The following is a 20,862-nucleotide window of genomic DNA, read 5'->3' on the forward strand; positions in this document are numbered from 1 at the left end:
GTCACCGTCTAACAGGTTAAAATGCTACCACATCTACTGCTGCAGTTTTCCCAGCAGAAAACAGGTGTGTATTGATTACATCGTCAGCAGGGAAACAACAGTTTTGTCTCTCCTGTACCATGTCATTATAATGTAAAGTAGCAGGTAAATTATGGCAACAAGCTGATATGTAGTGAACTGTAGGTAAAGTTTCCAGGTGTTTGAGAAGTTCTCAATGTGAATGGGCATAGAGGCTTGATTTTCCTCATTTAATGATAGCATTTTGGTTATTGCCTCTTTTAGGAGTGTCTACATTTTTAAAAAATATATATATTATACAGAAAAGCAGTAAAATATATTAGCAGTGGTTGGGACATGGGCATGGGATTACAGCTAATCGTTTCCCCTTTATTCATTTTTATAATACTATTTCTTCACTAAACGTATTTGAGTTGTAATTATGAGAAGGATATTAACAGCAACATAGGCTTTTTAAACATGGACACTTAGGATGCATGCTAAAGCTAACAGGAATATGTCTGTAGAATAACATACTATTTCAAAATAATTTTCTATTATTTCCTTTCCTTATGATGTGTGATGGACTTTACGTGTATTACATATCTTACCAATTGAAAATATTATTGTACTGTGTGGTTTATTATACATAAAATGATTCCCTATTATCAGTTGTCAAGAAAATGATTTTCTGACGAAAGATTAATTTGTAAAAAAATAAATTAGAAATCTACTACATTTAGAAACATTAGATATTGGAACAATTTAAATATTTTGTATAAAACAAAATAAATTAAAACACTTATTAACCTCCATATATCAAAATTGGGAGGAATAATTAAAAGTATAAGGTGCATTAAAATTGGACAGCAACAAGCAAAAGTATGAAACTGGACCACTTTCTTATACCGTGCACAAAAAAAATTCCAAAATGGATTCAAGACCTAAATGTGAGACATGAAATCATCAAAATCCTAGAGATACAGGCAGGAACTTCTTTGACATTGGCCATAGCAACTTCTTTCTATATATGTCTCTGGAGGCAAGGGAAACAAAAGCAAAAATAAACTACTGGGACCTCACCAAAATAAAACAATTCTGTACTGTCAAGCAAACAATCAACAAAACTGAAAGGCAACCAATGGAATGGGAGAAGATATCTACAAATGACATATCTGATAAAGGGTTAGTATCCAAAATATATAAGTAACTTATAAAACTTGACACCCCTCGGGATCCCTGGGTGGCGCAGCGGTTTGGCGCCTGCCTTTGGCCCAGGGCGCGATCCTGGAGACCCGGGATCGAATCCCACATCGGGCTCCCGGTGCATGGAGCCTGCTTCTACCTCTGCCTGTGTCTCTGCCTCTCTCTCTCTCTCTGTGACTATCATAAATAAATTAAAAAAAAAAAACTTGACACCCCTCAAAATGAATAATCCAATAAAAAATAAGCAGAAGACATAAATAGATATTCTTTCTTAAGAAGACATACAGATGACTAGCAGAGACACATGAAAAGATGCTCAACATCACTGATCATTAGGGAAATACAAATCAGAAATACAATGAAATATCACCTCACACCTCTCAGAATGGCTAAAATCAACAACATGGAAATAACAGATGTTGTAAGGATGTGGAAAAATGGGAACCCTCTTGCACTGTTGGTGGGAATGGAAACTGGTACAGTCACTCTGGAAAACAGTATGGAGGTTCCAAAATTTAAAGGTAGAACTATCCTATGATCCAGCAATTGCAAGACTAGGGTATTTAACTAAAGGATGCAAAAATACTAGTTCAAAGGGACACAAGCATCTGGATATTTACAGCAACATTATCTACAATAGCCAAATTATGGAAACAGCCCAGGATCCATCACCTGATGAATGGATGAAGAAAAAGGGGTATGTTTATGTGTGTGTGTTATGCTAATATTATGCTAATATGCTAACATTATGCTAAGTGAAATAAGTCAAAGAAAGATAAATACCATAAGATTTCACTCTAAGAATCTAAGAAACAAAACAAATGAGCAAAGGGGAAAAATAATAGAAAGAAGGAGGTATACCAAGAACACACTCTTAACTATAGAGAACAAACTGGTGGATACCAGCAGGAAGGTGGTGGTAAGGGATGGGTGAAATAGATGGTGGGGATTAAGAAGTGCACTTGTGATGAGCACTGGGTATTGTATGGAAGTACTGAATCACTATATTGTATGACTGAAACTGATATTATACTTATGTTAACTAGAATTTAAATAAAAACTTAAGAGATTTTTAAGAACATAGAAATTTATATCTCAAAGTCCTTAGTGTATGCAAATTTAAAAATAAGTCATTTTAGGTAGTTAGGGATCCAGGATGGAATCCAGACTAAACAAAGATTACAATTGTGTTATAAATGCACAAAATAACCTCACTGATGTAGTTAAGAGAAAGGATATTCACCTACACAGTTTTGAAAATGTCTAAAACCATTAAATGAAAGGCAAAAAAGTTGGATGTGAGCATTGTACTTTAGTTGATAAAATTGTCTCTCATGGTGTACAGGTAAACAATTCTGAAAACCACTCTACATGTATACTGACTTCAACAATTAAGTAAATAGGTAATGGATGATGGGTGCCAGGTTTCTTACAGTTGGACTGAGAAATTATAGATATGCAAGAGAAAGAGGCTATAATTATCTATATGGTAATGGATTATCATTGGAGACATTAATATGAACTCATATTTAGCTTAGCAGAGACATAGATGGTTATATGCAGACATATTAATAATAGGTATATACACATGAGTTCATATACACACAAGTATCTCCTTTCTCTATCAGCTGAGATGGCCCAGAATGAGCACCTCAGTAGGAATAAACATACCTGCATCCAGATCTTGGTTTTTACTACAAAACTCCTTAAGTGAACGGGGCCAAGTTTCCTTGGAAAAATGGCAGATTATAGGAGTGAGGCAGGAAATGCAATCTAGTAATTCTCCTACTCGGTATTTAGTCAATAAAAATAATGTAATAAAAAGATAATAATATAATAACAAATGGCCAAATAATAATCTGCACATAAATGTTTATAGCAGATTAACTTATAATTGCAAAAACTTGGAAATTAACTGTTCATCTTATAATTAGATGAACAACCTTTGTTACATCTACTCATATAATAGAATGCTATTTAGCAATAAAAGGAAATGAATGAATGATACATTCAAAAAGATAGATGACATATAGAAGCATTGTCTTACATTAAATAATTACATACTGATTGAATTTACTTGTATGACTTTCTTGAAGTTGTAACAGGAAACAGATCAGTGACTGCTAGTGGTTAGAGATGGGGGTGGGGATTGATTACAAGGGCACATGAGTGAACTTTTGATAAAAAGGATACAACTCAGAACAGCTAAATGGAAGAAATTCATAGAGAAAATTATGAGACATGGGGTGCTCTCTCACTCTTTCTTTTAGGGTTTTTAAATGGAGGTTCCATTACATAGACAAAATTGATTAAATCAGTGACCATTAATGACCGAATTCAGTGTCTCTCCTCCTTGGAAGTCTGATGATGAGGCTGAAAGTTTCAACCCTGAAAATAACATGGTTGGTTCCTCTGGTGACCAGCTCCCATCCTGAAGTTATCTGGGGGCCCACTAAGAATCATCTCATTAGCATAAAATCAGGTTTTGTTGACAGGGGCTTTTATGGATAGCAAAAGATGCTCCTTTCACCTCTACCAGGAAATCACAAGGGTTTTAGGAGCTGTGTAATAGTTAATGAGACAAATAAAATATGTATTTATCAGATCACAATATTTTAATATTATACAAAATAAGCACTAGTATAATTATTAATATCTTAGACCTTGGATAAAATATTAATATTTTGGGAAAATGTTAGTGGGGATATTTGATTTTCTACTAGAGTATGATGTGAAATCTCTTTGAGCTTCAATTTCCAATCCAAGTTATTACATATATATATTTGTGTAACAATCAAGAAGTGATGCTTATATATACAGGCAGAAAGTACCTGGGTCACAGTGACTCCAACACATGATATATATTGTTGCTGTCTCAGCTACTGCTACTATTACTGCTGCTAAGTCTGCCATGAAAATTTATATAGATCAGTATACTTGATTAAGCATCATAGTAGATATAAGGCTTAAAGGCTTTTGGAATACAAAAAGTGAACAAAAATTGATTGATACACAAAATATAAGCTGGCTTAAGGAATTGGGGAGATGCTGGTTAGGAATGGGTTACAGGAGTGGGCAAGACAAAAACCCTGGGGTAATTTCCAAAATAATCCTCCAGATGTACTTCCATATTATTTTATATTTACCTACATTATGACACTTATTATTCCTTTTTGGAAATATTTGCTTCTATGTTTAACCCCAAGCTTACCACTTAGTAGGTACTCAAGAAGTATGAGAAGAATAAGCACATTTTTTTAAAAAGCAAATAAAAATCCATGTGCAAGATTTTTTTCCTGGTATATGGCTGTTATAACACATTGTGGCTATACTCTTATGACAGTGTGAGTATTTTAAAAAAGCATATTTGATCTCCTAAAAATAATGCTATAAATCATATTTGATCTTCCTTAAAAATAACACTAAAAACTACAATAATACTACACATCACTAAAAATATGATCTAATAAATAATACTACAAACCAGAACTTCAGTGTAATCATTTATGGGTCAAAATACCCAACGTTCTTTTTTTTTTTTTAACTTTGTACAAGTTTTTATTTAAATGCCAGCGAGTGAAGATTTTTATTTTAATGAAGCCCTGATAGTTATTTTGCTTTTGTTTCCCTTGCCTCCAGAGACATATGTAGAAAGAAGTTGCTATGGCCAATGTCAAAGAGATTACTGCCTGTGTTCTCCTCTAGGATTTTTATGGTTTCGTGTCTCATATTTAAGTCTTCAATCCATTTTGAATTTATTTTTGTATATGGTGTAAGAAAGTGGTTCAGATTCATTCTTTTGCATATGTTGTTGTCCAGTTTTCCCAACATCATTTGTTGAAGAGACTGTCTTTTCCCCAATGGATATCTTTTCTGCTTTGTTGAAGATTAATTGACCATATAGTTGTGGGATAATTTCTGTATTTTCTGTTCTGTTCTATTGATTTATGTGTCTATTTTTGTACTTGTACCAATGCTGTTTTGACAATTACAGCTTTCTTATATAACTTAAAATCCAGAATTGTGATGCCTTCAGCTTTCTTTTATTTTTCGGGATTGCTTTGGCTACTTGGAATCTTTTTGTGGTTCCATACAAATTTTAAGACTGTTTTAGTTCTGTGAAAAATGCTAGTGGTATTTTGATAGGGATTGCCTTAAGTGTGTAGATTGCTTTGGGTAATATAGACAATCTAATAATATTTGTTCTTCTAACCCATGAGCATGGAATATATTTATATTTCTTTGTGTCATCTGTAATTTCTTTCACAAGTGTTTTATAGTTTAAAGGAAAAAAGAGTAAAGATGTTTCACCTCTTTAGTTAGGTTTTATTTTATTTATTTATTTATTTATTTTTAGTTAGGTTTTATTCCTAGGTATCTTACAGTTTTTTGTGCAATTGTAAATGGAGATTTATTACTTAATTTCTCTTTCTGCTGCTTCATTATTGGTGTATCATAATGCAACAGATTTCTGTGCATTGATTTTGTGTCCTGTGACTTTACTGAATCTGCATATTAGTTCTAGCAATTTTTTGGTAGAGTCTTTAGGTTTTCTATATAGAACATCATATCACCCACAAATAGTGAAAGTTTGACTTCTTCCTTATTGATTTGGATGTCTTTTATTTATTTTTGTTGTCTGACTGGTGTGGCTAGGACTTCCAGTACTATGTTAAATAACAGTGGTGAGAGTGGACATCCCTCTTTTGTTCCTGATTATAGAGGAAAAGCTCTCAGTTCTTCTCCATTGAGGATGATATTAGCTGTGGAATTTTCATATATGGCCTTTATAATGTTGAGGTATGTTCCCTGTAAACCTAGTTTGTTGAGGGCTTTTATTATTAATGGATGTTGTATTTTGTTGAAAAATTTTTCCACATCTATTGAAATGATCATATGGTTCTTATTCTTTTTTTTTTATTAATGTTGTGATCATGTTGATTGATTTGCAAATATTGAACCACATTTGCGACCCAGGAATAAACTCCACTTGATGATGGTGAATGGTCTTTTTAAATGCATTGTTGAATTTAGTTTGCTCGTATTTTATTGAGAAGTTTTGCATCCATGTTCACCAGGGATATTGGCCTGTAGTTCTCTTTTAAATTGGAGTCCTTATCTGATTTTGGCATCAGTGTAATGCTGACATCATAGAATGAATTCTATGGATTTTGACAAGGTTTCGTATATTTATCATTATAGTATCTTAAAAAGCTTGATTTAGCCTAAAATATCCTCCATGAATCAACTATTCAACTTTTCCAGCCCTCCCTGAATCCATGTCAAACACTGATGTGTTCAATCTCTATTAGTTTGCCATTCCAGAAAAATGAAATGCAACTTTCCAACTGGCCTTTTAAATCTTTCAATAAGCACTTAGAATTTATACATACCTTTGCATGATTTTATAGCATATTCCTATTTATTGCTGAATGGTATTTATTATACAAATGTACTATATTTTGCCATTCACCTAGACATCTTGATTGCTTTCAGGTTTTGGTACCTATGGATAAAACTGTTACATATATCTCTGTGCAGGTTTCAGTGCTGACATAAATGTCCAAATCAATTGGGTAAACAGCTTCCTAAGATTATGATAGGCATTGCTTTGAATCTATAGGTTAAGTTGGGAAGAATTAACATCTTAAACATATTGAGTCTTCTAACTCATAATCACAGAATATTTCTGCATTTATTTACATCTTGTTTTATTGCTTTCAACAGTGCTTTTTAATTATCTGTACACAGATCCAGGGCATATTTGCATATTTTGTTATATTTATACCAAATAATTTCTGTGTGTATGTGTGTGTATGTGTGTGTGTCGGGGTGGGGGAGTTTACAATCATAAAGGGCATTGTTTTGAATTTCAAATTCCAATTATTTGTTGTAGAAATATAGGAAAATAACTGACTTTTACATATTAATCTTGTATCCTGATAATTGGCACTATATTTTTCTATTAGTTCTAGTACTTATTATATAGATTCCTTCATATTTTTATGTAGATAGTTATGAAGACTTCCCTTGAATTGGTCCATTCGCCTATGTTATCAAATTTGTGGACATATATTTGTTTGTAGACTTCATTATTATCCTTTAAATGTTCATTTCAACAGTGATGATGAAAAATTATCTTTCATTTATAATATTGGCAATTTATGTTTTCTTTTTATAAATTTTGTTTAGCCTGTCTAAAGGTTTATCAATTTTATTGCTCTTTAAAAAAAATCTTTTGGTTTAATTGATTTAAAAAAAAAACATGTTGGACTATTTCTTTTAAAGATTTTATTTATTCATGAAAGACAGAGAGAGAGAGGGAGAGACATAGACAGAGGGAGAACAGGCTCCTTGCAGGAAGCCTGATGTGGGACTCGATTCTTGGACCAGGATCACACCCTGAGCCAAAGGCAGACGCTCAACTGCTGAGCCATCCAGGGATCCTATGGATTATTTTAAATTTTATTGATTTCTATCTTCATTTTACATCTTTTCTTTTCCTTGTATTAGGTAAAAAAATACTCTTCTAGTTTACAAGCATGAAAGTTTGGTGTGGAGGAGCGTGAGTGCTCTATAGTCTTAAGATAATGTATTAGTCTTTTAGTAGGTCTGTGTTTCTGGACTGTGATCTTTTCCACTGTTTCTCCAGTAGTAAAGCTTTACCTCTGCCCTTTCATATCTTCCCTGGTTGCAGCACCCAGAATCTGTTTCCTAAAATCCCTCACCCATTTTAATTATGCTTGCTCTCCCTCCCTAAGGTGAGGAAGAAATGCTAGAGAGGACTAAAATGGGAAAAATGATCTTCCCCTGACTATGACAAGCCTCAAACAAAAGTGCTCTTCCTTGGAAAGTAGGACTTTTCTCATGGAGATGTCTCTAGAAATGTAACTGGAAAATAATTAGTTTTCTCTTTACCCTGTTACAGCCATGAAGACATCTTTCTCAGATCTTCATTTTGAGAAATACAATGGTGTTCTTAAAGGTAAAGACCACAAAATGTGCAGCTTCTATAAAAACGTGACCCCAGGTGTTCCTCATTGTCATCCTTTTCCACAATGAATGTCCAACTATTCAACAAAATTTTGATTTAAGTGTTCTTATCAGTTTATGGCTACAAGAGTTTCTGCTCCTGGAAAGCACACTCTGCTCTTAGCTATGACTCTAAGGATGTGTTCATCTTTACACATTTCTAGCTGGTGGGTTCCCTGCAACATTAATTGTCTTAAGCATCCAAGAAAATTTATTCATTTTCAGTTTGTCCAGATTATTTATTTTTAAAGATTTTATAAGATTTTATTTTTATTTATTTATGACAGACACAGAGACAGAGAGGCAGAGACACAAGCAGAGGGATGATCAGGCTCCATGCAGGGTGCCTGATGTGGGACTCGATCCCAGCACCCGGGGATCACAACCTGAGATGAAGTCAGATGCTCAACCACTGAGCCACTCAGGTGTCCCTTCCTTTTTTTAAATAACTATTTTATTTCTTTATTTATTAGAGACAGAAAAAGAGAATCCAAAGCAGACACCAACTGAATGTAGAGCTTGATGCAAGGGCTTGATATCACAATCACGAGATCATGACCTGAGCCAATACTAGGAGTCAGACACCTAACCGACTGAGCCACTCAGGCGTCTCTGAATTTTTCCATTTATAAGAATGGGAGTGATCATTTCCAAGATCCTTACAAGTCAGAACTGAAACTGAAAACCCTATCCCATTGCCTTCCTCACCTTCCCCACCATTTAGTATGTCTCACTTCGAGTAGTGAGTTTTCTCAGCGTGCACAAGATTTTTATTACATATATTTTCAAATACTTTCTTAGATATTATAGCACTATTCTCTAACTGCTTTTTTCAGAGCTTTTTTTTTAAATTTATTTATTTATGATAGTCACAGAGAGAGAGAGAGAGGCAGAGACACAGGCAGAGGGAGAAGCAGGCTCCATGCACCGGGAGCCCGACGTGGGATTCGATCCCGGGTCTCCAGGATCGCGCCCTGGGCCAAAGGCAGGCGCCAAACCGCTGCGCCACCCAGGGATCCCTTTTCAGAGCTTTTAAAAAATAAAATTCAAGGTTTGTTTTTGTTTTGTTTTGGTGTCATATCCAAGGACACTTTATCAAATTCCTAGATATGAATATTTTCTTCTATGATTCTTTTGAAAGGCCTTATCATTTTACTCTTTAAATTTCTGACCCATCTAAAGTTCATTTTCACATGGTGTTAAGAATGGAACAAGGTTCATTTCTGCATATTATTAACTTTTCGGATACACTTTGTCTCCTTCTATAGATCCAAATTTCTTTCTATCACTCCCTTTCTTCTTGAAGAATTTTATTCAGCAATTCCTTTAGTGTGCTTCTAAGCTCTTTCAATTTTCACACATCTGAAAAATTATTTGTCCTTTCTCTGACATATATTTTCACTTGATATGGGATTCTGAGAAGCATTTTTTTTTTCCTTTTAGTATACTAAAAGACACTGTTTTATTCCTCAGTGTTTTCAATGGGGGATCTACTGTTGGTATGATTTTTTTTTTTCTATGTGTGTAATGTCTTTTTTTCCTGTCTGCTTTTTAGATTTTTCATTTAGCACTAGTTTTGAATGATTTGATTACAATGTGTTTTGGTGTCATTTTCTTGAGAATTTTTTAACTTAAATTTCACTGAAAATCTTGGATCTGTGGATTTAGAGTACCTTCATAGTTGGAAATTTTTCAGTCATTATTTCTTTACATATTTTTGTAAAGATATGTAAAAAGATATGGCCTTCCTCCTTTGACAATTTCAGTTACATATATATTAAGACTCATGATATTGTCCCATAGTTCATTGTTTCTCTTTTCATTATTTTTGTTGTTATTTTAATAGCTTCTGTTTTAAAGAAAATTGAATTTTGAAAAGTGTCACCTACTATGTTTTCATGTTTTCTAATCATTTCTTCCTGCAATTTTTAACTAATGTATATTTTATCCCAAATACTGTAATTATCTCTAGATATTATATTTGGGTATTTTCCTATTTCTTTGTTTCCACAGAAAGCTTTGAACAGGTGGAATATTGTTCTAATGTCCATTTTTCTAACTTCTGTGTCAGTCCTGGGTAGTTTTGATTAACTTATTTTTTTTCCCCAATCATGGATATTCTTTATCCACTTCTTTGCATGCCTGGTAATTTTTATTGGTTATCATACATTGTGTATTCTATAGTTTTACATACTATTTCTGTATTCTCTAATGCAGTTAATTTACTCAGAAGTACTTTAATTCTTTCATATCTTGCTTTTCAGGTTTATTAGGATTGAAGTAGTATTGAGCTTAAACATTCCCTACCATTAACTTTAAGATCTTTTGTGTACTTCACTCATTACTCCATGGATTATGAGATTTTCCACCATTTGCCTGATGTGGAACAGGCCCTATTTGCAACTATTTGCAAGTTCAGGCTCTACTGTCTCTGATTTTTCAAATGGTTATTTCTGTAGCCTTCAGTAATTTCGTAACATACACTCACTGATTGGTATCTTATGATCATGCAAGGAGGTCCCTTTGTAGATCTCTGGGGTTCTTTCTCACAAAGTTATGTCTTACTTTGTCTGTGCATTCACTCATCTGTTTGCCTCTTTGAGTTCTCTGAACTACCTGAAATATGAGTTATTGTCTTTCATTATTTTTGGAAAATTCTCAGCCATTTCTTCAAATATTTCTCCTAAAACATTCTTTTCTTTTTTTAAAAGATTTTATTTTTTATTTATTCATGAGAGACACAGAGTGAGAGAGAGAGAGGCAGAGACACAAGCAGAGGGAGAAGCAGGCCCCATGCAGGGAGCCCGATGTGGGACTTGATCCCGGGTCTCCAGGATCACACCCCGGGCTGCAGGCGGCACTAAACTGCTGTGCCACCGGGCCTACCCCTCCTGAAACATTCTATTCACTTCTCTTTCTAGGTTCCAATTACATACTGGCATACTTCAGAGATATTGTGCATTTGGATCCAGGCCATCACAATATGGCATTTATCATACTAAAGTGAGTAAAATGAGTTTTTGGGTTCTCAATGCATATAAAAGTTATATTTAACTATACTGTTGTCTATTAAGTATGCAATAATATATCTAAAATATCAATGTACATACATTATTTAAGATGCTTCATTGCTAAAATACACCAATCATTGTCTGAGCTTTCAGCAAGTCATAATCTTTTACCTAGTGGAGGATTTCGCTTTGATGTCAATGGCCATTGACTGATTAGGGTGATGACTGCTGAAGGATGTTGTGGCTGCAGCAATTTCTTAAAATAAGACAACAATGAAGTTTGCCACATTGGTTGACTCTTCCTTTCACAAATGATTTCTGTAGCATGTGATGCTGTTCGATAGCATTTTATCCACAATAGAACTTCTTTCAAAATTGGAATCAATCCTGTAAAACCCTAAAATTGATTTATCAGTGAAGCTTATGTAATATGCAATACACTTCAACAATCTTCACAGCATCTTCACCAGGAGTAGGTTCCATCTCAAGAAACTGCTTTCTTTGAAAAAAAAAAAAAGAAAGAAGAAAGAAGAAAGAAAGAAAGAAGAAAGAAGAAAGAAAGAAAGAAAGAAAGAAAGAAAGAAAGAAAGAAAGAAAGAAAGAAAGAACTTAAGAAGAAGCAACTTAAATATTCACATTTGATCATGCTATTGCAGTAATTCAGTTACATCTCTAAGCTCCACTTCTATTTTTAGTTCTCCTGCTATTTCCACTCCATCTGTAGTTAATTCCTCCACTGAGGACTTCAACCAATGAAAGTCATTCATCAGGGTTGGAATCAACTTCTTCAAATCTCCTGTTAATCAGTTGACCTCTCCCCATGAATCACAAATGCATTTAATGGCATCTAGAATGGTAAATCCTTTCCATATGGCTTTCAGTTTACCTTGGCCAGATAAATCAGAGGAATCACTATAAATGGCAGATGGGCCTTAGAAAATGCATTTCTTAAATAATAAGACTTGAAAATCAAAATTACTCCTTGATCCATGGGCTGCTGAATAAATATATGTTACCAGGCATGAAAACAACATTATCTCCTTCAGAGCTCTTGGGTGACTAAATGCATTGTCAATAAGCAGTAATATTTTAAAATGTATCTTTTATTTCAGCAGTAGGTCTCAATAGTGGGCTTAAAGTATTCAGTAAACCATGCTATCAACAGATGTGCTGTTATCCAGGTTTTGTTGTTCCATATAGAGCACAGACAGAGTAGATACAGCATAATTCTTAAGGGCTCTAGGATTTTCAGAATAGTAAACAAATATTGGCTTCAACTTAAAGTCACTAGCTGCATTAACTAAGAGTATCAGCTAATCTTTTGAAGCTTTGAAAACAGACACTGACTTCTCCTCTCCAGCTATCAAAGTCCTAGATGGTATCTTCTTCCAGTAGAAGGCTGTTTTGTCTCTTTTGAAAGTCTGTTGTTTAGTATAACTACTCTATTTAATTATCTGAGCTAGATTTTCTGGATAACTTGCTACAGCTTCTACATCAGCACTTGCTGTGTTACCTTGCATTTTTAACGTGGTTTCTTAAACTTCATGAACCAACTTTTGCTATCTTCAAAAATTTCTTATGCAATTTCTTTTCTTTTTTTATTTATTTTTTATTGGTGTTCAATTTACCAACATACAGAATAACCCCCAGTGCCCGTCACCCATTCACTCCCACCCCCCGCCCTCCTCCCCTTCTACCACCCCTAGTTCGTTTCCCAGAGTTAGCAGTCTTTACGTTCTGTCTCCCTTTCTGATATTTCCCACACATTTCTTCTCCCTTCCCTTAAATTCCCTTTCACTATTATTTATATTCCCCACATGAATGAGAACATATAATGTTTGTCCTTCTCCGACTGACTTACTTCACTCAGCATAATACCCTCCAGTTCCATCCACGTTGAAGCAAATGGTGGGTATTTCTTCACCTCTCTCAGCCTTCATAGAATTTAAGAGTTGGAGCCTTGCTTTGTAATAAGCTTTGATTTAAGGAAATATTGTGACTGATCTGATTTATATATAGACCACTAAAACTTTCTCCATATTAGCAATAAGACTTTGCTTTCTTATCATTTGTATATTCAGTCAGTGTAATAGCACTTTTAGTGTCCTTTCAAGAACGTTCCCTTTGCATTCACAACTGTTTGGTGCAAGAGATTTAGTTAATATTTGGCCTATCTTGGCTTTTGATATGCCTTCCTTATTAAGCTTAATCATTTCTAAATTTGATTCAAAGACAGATGTGCAACTCTTCTTTTTTACTTGAAGCTTAGAGGCTATGTAGGGTTATTAATTGGCCTAATTTCAATATTCTTGTGTCTCAAAGAATAGGGGAGCCTGAGGAGAGAGAGTAGGGAGTAGCCACTTGGTGGAGCAGTTGGAATACACACATTTATCAATTAAATTTGTCTGTCTTAAATGGACGCAATTCATAACATAACAAAACAATAATGATAGCAACATCAAAGATCACTGATCACAGATCACCACATCAAATATATTATGATATAAACTGAAGAAGTTTTTGCAATATTGCAAAAATCACCAAAATGCAACACAGAGACACAAACTGGACAAATGTTATTGAAAAATGGTGCTGATTGTCTACGGCCATACCACGCTGAATGCGCCCGATCTCGTCTGATCTCGGAAGCTAAGCAGGGTCGGGCCTGGTTAGTACTTGGATGGGAAAAATGGTGCTGATAGACTTGCTCAATGCAGGGTTGCCATAAATTTTCCGTTTGTGAAAAATAAAAATATCTGCAAAGCGCAATAAAGCAAAACACAATAAAACAATATATGTCAGTATATATTAGACTGTTTAATATTGTTCCATGCCTTCTGCACGATTATAGTTATGAAGATAATTATAGATGATTTTTACTTTTTTTCCTTTGTAGGTCTCATTTTGAATAATAATCGTGGAACTATCTTCAAATTCACTGATTCATTCTTCAGCTACATACTTACTGTTGTAACCTGTCAAAGGAATTCCTTACACACATCTTGTAATCATGTTTGTTTTTTGTTGTTGTTTTGTTTTGCTTAATTCTCTTAACATTTGTGTCATTCATATTATATATTTTAAAAAGTATGATCTATTCAGTGTTTCTGGTACAAATGACATGAAAAACTGTAATTTTTTCAAATGTATAGAAACTCCTTATTCTAATATTACCCTGTTAAATAAAATTTCTGCAACACTGAAATGTGTAGTTTGGTGGCCACTTGCCACTTGTACCTTGATAACATGTAAATGGAACCAGCACAAATGAGGAACTGAATTTTAAATTTTACTTAGTTTCATGTTATTATTTTTTAAAGATATATTTATTCATTTTAGAATGAGAGATAGAGTGAGGGGAGAGGCAGAGGAAGAGGGAGAGGGAGAGAGAATCTCAAGCAGACTCAATGCTGAGTGTGGAGGGCACTCTCATGACCCTGTGATCATGATCTGAGCCAAACCCAGAAGTCAGATGCTCAACCAACTGTGCCACCCAGATGCCCTAAATTGTACTTAGTTTTAATTAAATTTAAGTAGTCACACCAATCTGGTGGCTACCATATTAACACAACTATAGAATTTATTAACTCTAAACATAGTCTTACTATTTTCAGTTAAAGAAATAGAATTAAGCACAAATTGTTCCACTATACAGTGGTATATCTACAAATAAAATACTGTAAATCTGTTAAGGATTAGGTGAAGGGTCAATTCAGATATATTCACAGCCAAAATTTTATCAAGCATGGCCAAAAATCTTTCTTATGCCATTCTATATGCATTATATATATTATGCTTCTCTCTCTCTCTATATATATATATCCATGACTCCATGACTGCTGACAGTATTTTTTCTTAATCAAAAGGATAGATTGTATGGAGTTCAAACAATAAAAGACTTTAGTTTTCTACATTATCCCTGGAATTAGGGATCCCCAGAATACCTGGGGGATTATGGATCTTATTCTTCTCCATAATAAAGTATGTATAAATTTTAAAAAGTATGATTACTTGAAATAAAAGGATAAACATTTTATCACTGTGTTCAGTTTTGACATATTTGAAATGACGTGATGATGTAATACAGTGAGATCAAAACTGAGGATTAGAATAGTCATTTTGGCTTATTGTATACCTGTCTTAAGCATCAATTCTTCGAGCTTCATTTTCCTTTTGTGTAAATTGGAGACATAGTTGGTGAGAATGCAGAGGAGCTATATGTTTTCAAGAATTATTACATTTCTTGCTTTTCTCAGAACAATCCCCAGGATTATGACATTACAACTCAATATAAACACTAATATCATCGAATGTTTACTTTTATTTGTATATATTATGTGCATAGGACAAAATAGTATGCATTTTAATTACAAAAACTCACATCTACATGACATTACAGTTCCCAGTACATAGTCAAATCTCATTTAGATGCTTTCCTTTTTAATCATTTATCCTCAGAAAATGTAGGATATGTGATAGTGAGGTATAATTCAGATGTCCATGAACTGAATTTATCAGTTTGCAGGTTGGTCCCATTCACCCCCTACTGTTTTCCTGCATTATTTCAACTAGATGAGGTAGTGTACACACTACTGGTAATTTAGCGAGCTGATAATAGATGCATACCATTTTAACATTACAGCAGGGAGTCCTTGTCTTGCCTTTTCGGTTCACAGCATTGTTACTCAATGTAACACCAATTAACACTTAAGTGATAGAGTTTTAGTTTCTAGGTAAAAACTAGGAATCTTTCTTTTGTGCCTCTGTATTGGAGTCTGTGTAGTTATGATATTTAATCAGCTGAAAGCCCAGGGCATGCACTTGTACTTATGTTATTATTTATAATTGAATGCAGCACTGCCGCTGTGGCATACCTTACTGGCATCATTTATATAAGGTTTAATGGTTTCTGGTACTGCTCCTAGCTCCTTACTCACCAGGCTATTCTGCTAAAATGTGGCAGAGTACTTTAAAAGGCTTATTTGTGACTGAAGTCAATGGGGGGCAGGTAAAGGGGTATAAACAGTGAAAGCTACAATGGAATAATTAATTTTCAAAAATAAACATGATTCTTCTCCAATATTAGCCAATTTTCAAATTCACAAACATGATATAAACAACTCAGAAGAAAATAAATAGTAAGGCTCAGAAGAGACTAAATAGCAATAAATAAAGTATCCATTTTGAAATTTAGAGAGACTTTAGCATCTGGTCTAATTACACACACACACACACACACACACTACAAATAAAGAAGTAAGATTTCATAATCATATTCTAGAGACCTAGTTTTCTGAGCACTAATGCGAGAAAGCTTGGCTATCTTCACAACAGGACCACTGGACTACTGCTAGCATGGAAATTGACATCACTTTTATTATAATGTACGTTTTATACAATGACACTAGTATTGTAATACAATAGCATCTGAAATAAGCCTGCACACTTTCTCTTATTAAATGTACATTAAATCCTTAGGGTACCATATATTTATGGGAACACAGAGAAAGAAAGTTTATTAGACAAAAATATAGGTTACTGTTTAGTTAAATTCACAATTATAATAACTTTATGTGCTTTTTGACTTCTTTAAATAATCTTTCCTATGACTTTCCTTTGAGTCCTAATTTTGTTATCCAAATGTGGATGTGATTATGACTTTAACAACACAAAATTTGTGGAATAGCTACTATATGCTAAACTGTAGCCACTATTTTGGGGATGCAACTTTGAACAAGATAAATTCAAATTTGTCCAAGCACATTCCACAGTTATAAGCTTCTGACTTCATGTAGTTTATATTCTATTATAAATATCCTTGTGAGGCATGCTATCATTCTACCTCGCAACAAAGAATCATTAAACTAAACCAGGGCGATTGGCATATATTTTATTTTATTTTATTTTATTTATTTTATTTTATTTTATTTTTTTTGGCATATATTTTATACATAAATGTCCTTGATCCTGAAAAGCTATGGCCAAATGACAACCTAACCTCTGTCCTTTTTGCTCACTAAATTCTTCCCAAGTTTTTAGACTGATAGCTATTGTAAGAGACCATGGGTTTTGCTACTGCAATACTTTTTCAATGAAGGAATCTACTTTACGGGCAGCCGCTGCTCACACATTGGAACAGTAATTTGGAAATAATAAATGTTTGTTCCCTTTATTTTTAAATATCACATAAACCACAACAGCAACAATCTCAATAGTATAGTTGTGAAGATTAAGCAAATTTGCATATGGAAGATACTTTTAAATATTAAATTTGTTTCCTATATTATTACTTCTACCGGCCAGAGAATACTTTATGTGGTGGCTTACATTTCTTTATCATACCTATGATCTAGAAATTAATGGCATAGGAAAGGAGAAAAAAGGTATATTAGAAAAATCACTGGATGATGATTTAAAAGATATGAGATTAAAATTCAGATATGCTACAATTAGCAAACTTTGTTTCCATAATTCTCAAGGGTCGAGAGTAGATGAGCTAATAATTGAAGGATTATTTTATAATTTTAGAAAGAATTAATTGCAAAGTCGTTTAGTCTTCTTAGAGTACTAAGAATTATGTGATACAAATATTAGCTTTTCATTTATTTAAGTGATTAAACATATTTCCCTGTGAATTAATATGATATTAAATCTAATCTAAGATGTTTATAATTATATGCAATGTGTCTCATCCCCATCTTCATCATGAATGATGAATTAAGAAAAAGCTAACTTTGTTTTAACTAACTTGGAATTTTAGGATGGGAGTAAAAGATAAACTCTGTTAGAAATGATGAACTAAATAATCATGATAACTAACTGATGAAATCTGTTATTTATCATTAAACATGAGATAGACCAATTCTTACTATCATTGTCTTTAAATAGGAAACCAATTATAGAGCATCAATTTTAAAACAGAAAAGAAAAAGAAGTTGCTTCTGCACATATTTTATTGGGTAAACAGTAAACTTAACTTCAAAGGGGCAGAGAAATGCTACCTTATCTCAGGAAGCAGAAAACTGGAAATGCTTAATATAGCATTAATAACGGCCATTTTATAATATCAAAAAATGTGTTCACTGGATTTTTAACACTTAACACTGAGTTTATTTTTATAATAATTTCCTAATGTAAATAATAATTATTTAACATCATTCCTATAAATATCTATAGAATTTTTTAGCTTTGGTTTACTTTACTATTATTAAAACTCTTCAGAATATTTTATTTTATTTAATATAATAATATTTTGCCTTTTATGTTATCTGCATTTTGGTAATTTGTATATTGTTTAACAAATTATTTAAACAAATAATCATCTTAAGTATATTCCATAGTTTCAAACCTTTAAGAACTATTCTTATCTGTTTGTAAGGATTAAAGATTTTCCATGGTCTGATATAATCTTATCACACAAACTTTACTAACCATTATTTACTTTTCAAATGTTACCAACATCAGTCAATACATCCATTTTCCCAATTGTTTTATTTAATCATTTTGTGTTATATGAGTCAAGATTCTACTCCAATGGCTATAATGAAGAGAAGGAAAATAATACAGAACTGTCAGATGGTTTATGGCAGTGGTTCTCAGGTAGAGGGCATGTGTAGGGAGAAGGGGGAAGGAAAGTAGATTTTGTCCTCCAAGTAACATTTGACAGTTAGAGACATTTTTTATTATCCTTACTGGGGAGGGGTGCTACTTGCACCCAAAAATGATGCTAAACATCCTACAATGCATAGGATTGTTCTGAACAAAAAAAGGACTATCCAGTCTAAAATGTCTATTGTGTCATATGGGAAATGCCGAGATATCCAGAGGATAGCTACAGAAACCTACAGTTACCAATTCCAGGGCCTCAGGGAAAAAGGAAGGAAATGGTTACTGGTACTCAGTGAATGCTAGAATATTGGATATATGGGCCAGCTTGTGGAAGTTATTGCCACAGAGGAATGGAATGACTACCAGGAGGGAGTGGGGAACAAATAGTTTAGTTTCTGTCTCCTCCTTTAAGCCTCCTCATACTACCATTATACAAATCCAACTAAAGCTAGATATCAAGGGGATCTGGAAGATAGAGTGTCCAGAGGCCAGCCTCTTGGACTGAGAGAAACATAGAAGAGGAGAATAGAGCTGGGATAAGGGCAGATGGAGAATAAATAGCATGCCTACTAGACTTCAATGTTTTGTTTTGTTTTTTGTTTTGTTTTTTAATTTTAGTATGCTGTACATGTTAACTTGCTCTCCTAAAATAACATACAAAAATTAAAGTTGGATAAAGCTATCTCTTTTCTTTATTTCTAAAATAGTTTGTTCCCACTGATATATTTTTTACAAAATGAGCAATTTGAGAAATTCTATACTTATATTAGAACACTCTTTTTTCTTTTCATAAGAGAAAAACATTTAACATGAAGTTCCACAGTTTAAGATATTTGAAACAGTTGCTTTCCATTCACATTTTTGTTTAATATATATTTCTCAAGAAAATGTTCTCAACTAATGGCTTATGGCAATTAAACCTGTGTGGGATCATAAGTTTTGAGAAACTTACACAATGTTATTACCTTATAATCTAACTATATTAAAAATCTGGATTGCTCATAGAGAGCTGATTTCAGTGTTTCTTTTTTGCTCTTAAAACAGGACCCCTAACTGAGGATTAAATTAAAATAAGTCTTTTCATAGATGTCTCCCACTGGAATGTAAATTACAATTCTAAGATTGCTGGTTCTCATGGCCTGTCTTTGCTATTTTTCTATTACAGTTTCTAATTTTAGTAAACATTATTACTGTATTTTAGATCTAATGAGAAAAGGATGGCCAGAAAGGATGAAGATTAAAAGGTAAATCACATGGGTTGGATCAGTTTATGTCTAGAGGCTTATTGGATAAACTCTTCATCATAGACATGTGTGGAGCTTGTCTTTTACTATTCAGAGACTACACAAATGAAATATGTTGGGGTAGTTTTTTGTTTGTCTGTTTTCCAGGTAGACTTTCAGCTTAGAAAATAAACAAATAAATGAATACAAAACAAGAAGTATTGAAGTTGGGAACAAATCTAGTTCTTTTTTATATTCTGATTAACTGTTTTGTTTTTGCTTAATTTCACCATGATATCTCAATAGTCTTAAATGTGGACTAAAGCAATGGTCTATGAAGTGTGGACCATAAAACAGCAACATTAGCATTACTTGGAGGCCTATCACAAAGGCAAAGTTAGGCCCTATCTTGGACACATTGGATCAGAATCTCTGGGGTTACCTAATAGGAATCAACATTTTAACAGACCTTCCAGATGATTTTGATTCAGGTTGAGTCTGAAAAGTACTATACTAGATGATTTATTTAAAATCAGAGAGCTTCTTTAATATGTTTTTAAAATTATAATTCTTAAAGGGATTAGAGATCTATAATTATCTTTATTTTGTTTTCTAAAGTCAAATATACTATGAACAATATAAGAAAATTGTTGGTTAGTTATGTTTAATTTTGTTATGTTTTCTGTCACTAGAAATGTTATAAGAATTCTCTGCTACTGCAAACTCTGTTCGTGAATTGCCTCTTCTCTGAAAAAAATGCAGGCTGATCACAACTTGAAAATAAT

General features: G+C 33.4%; 1 long non-coding RNA gene and 1 pseudogene across 1 annotated transcript in view; both read left to right on the forward strand.

The window, feature by feature from the left end:
* Nucleotides 1–14,361, forward strand: part of LOC140636241 (uncharacterized) — a 33,616-nt gene extending 19,255 nt beyond the window's left edge. Inside the window, exons 2-4 of the long non-coding RNA XR_012033539.1 lie at nucleotides 8,132–8,188; nucleotides 11,157–11,238; nucleotides 14,143–14,361. This is a non-coding gene — a long non-coding RNA (uncharacterized lncRNA). The remainder of the gene's footprint in view (nucleotides 1–8,131; nucleotides 8,189–11,156; nucleotides 11,239–14,142) is intronic.
* On the forward strand, nucleotides 13,845–13,951 carry LOC140637406 (5S ribosomal RNA; annotated as a pseudogene).
* Nucleotides 14,362–20,862: the final 6,501 nt, after the last annotated feature.

Source organism: Canis lupus, chromosome 7 (genome assembly GCF_048164855.1).
Source record: "Canis lupus baileyi chromosome 7, mCanLup2.hap1, whole genome shotgun sequence".
Taxonomy (NCBI): Eukaryota; Metazoa; Chordata; class Mammalia; order Carnivora; family Canidae; genus Canis; species Canis lupus.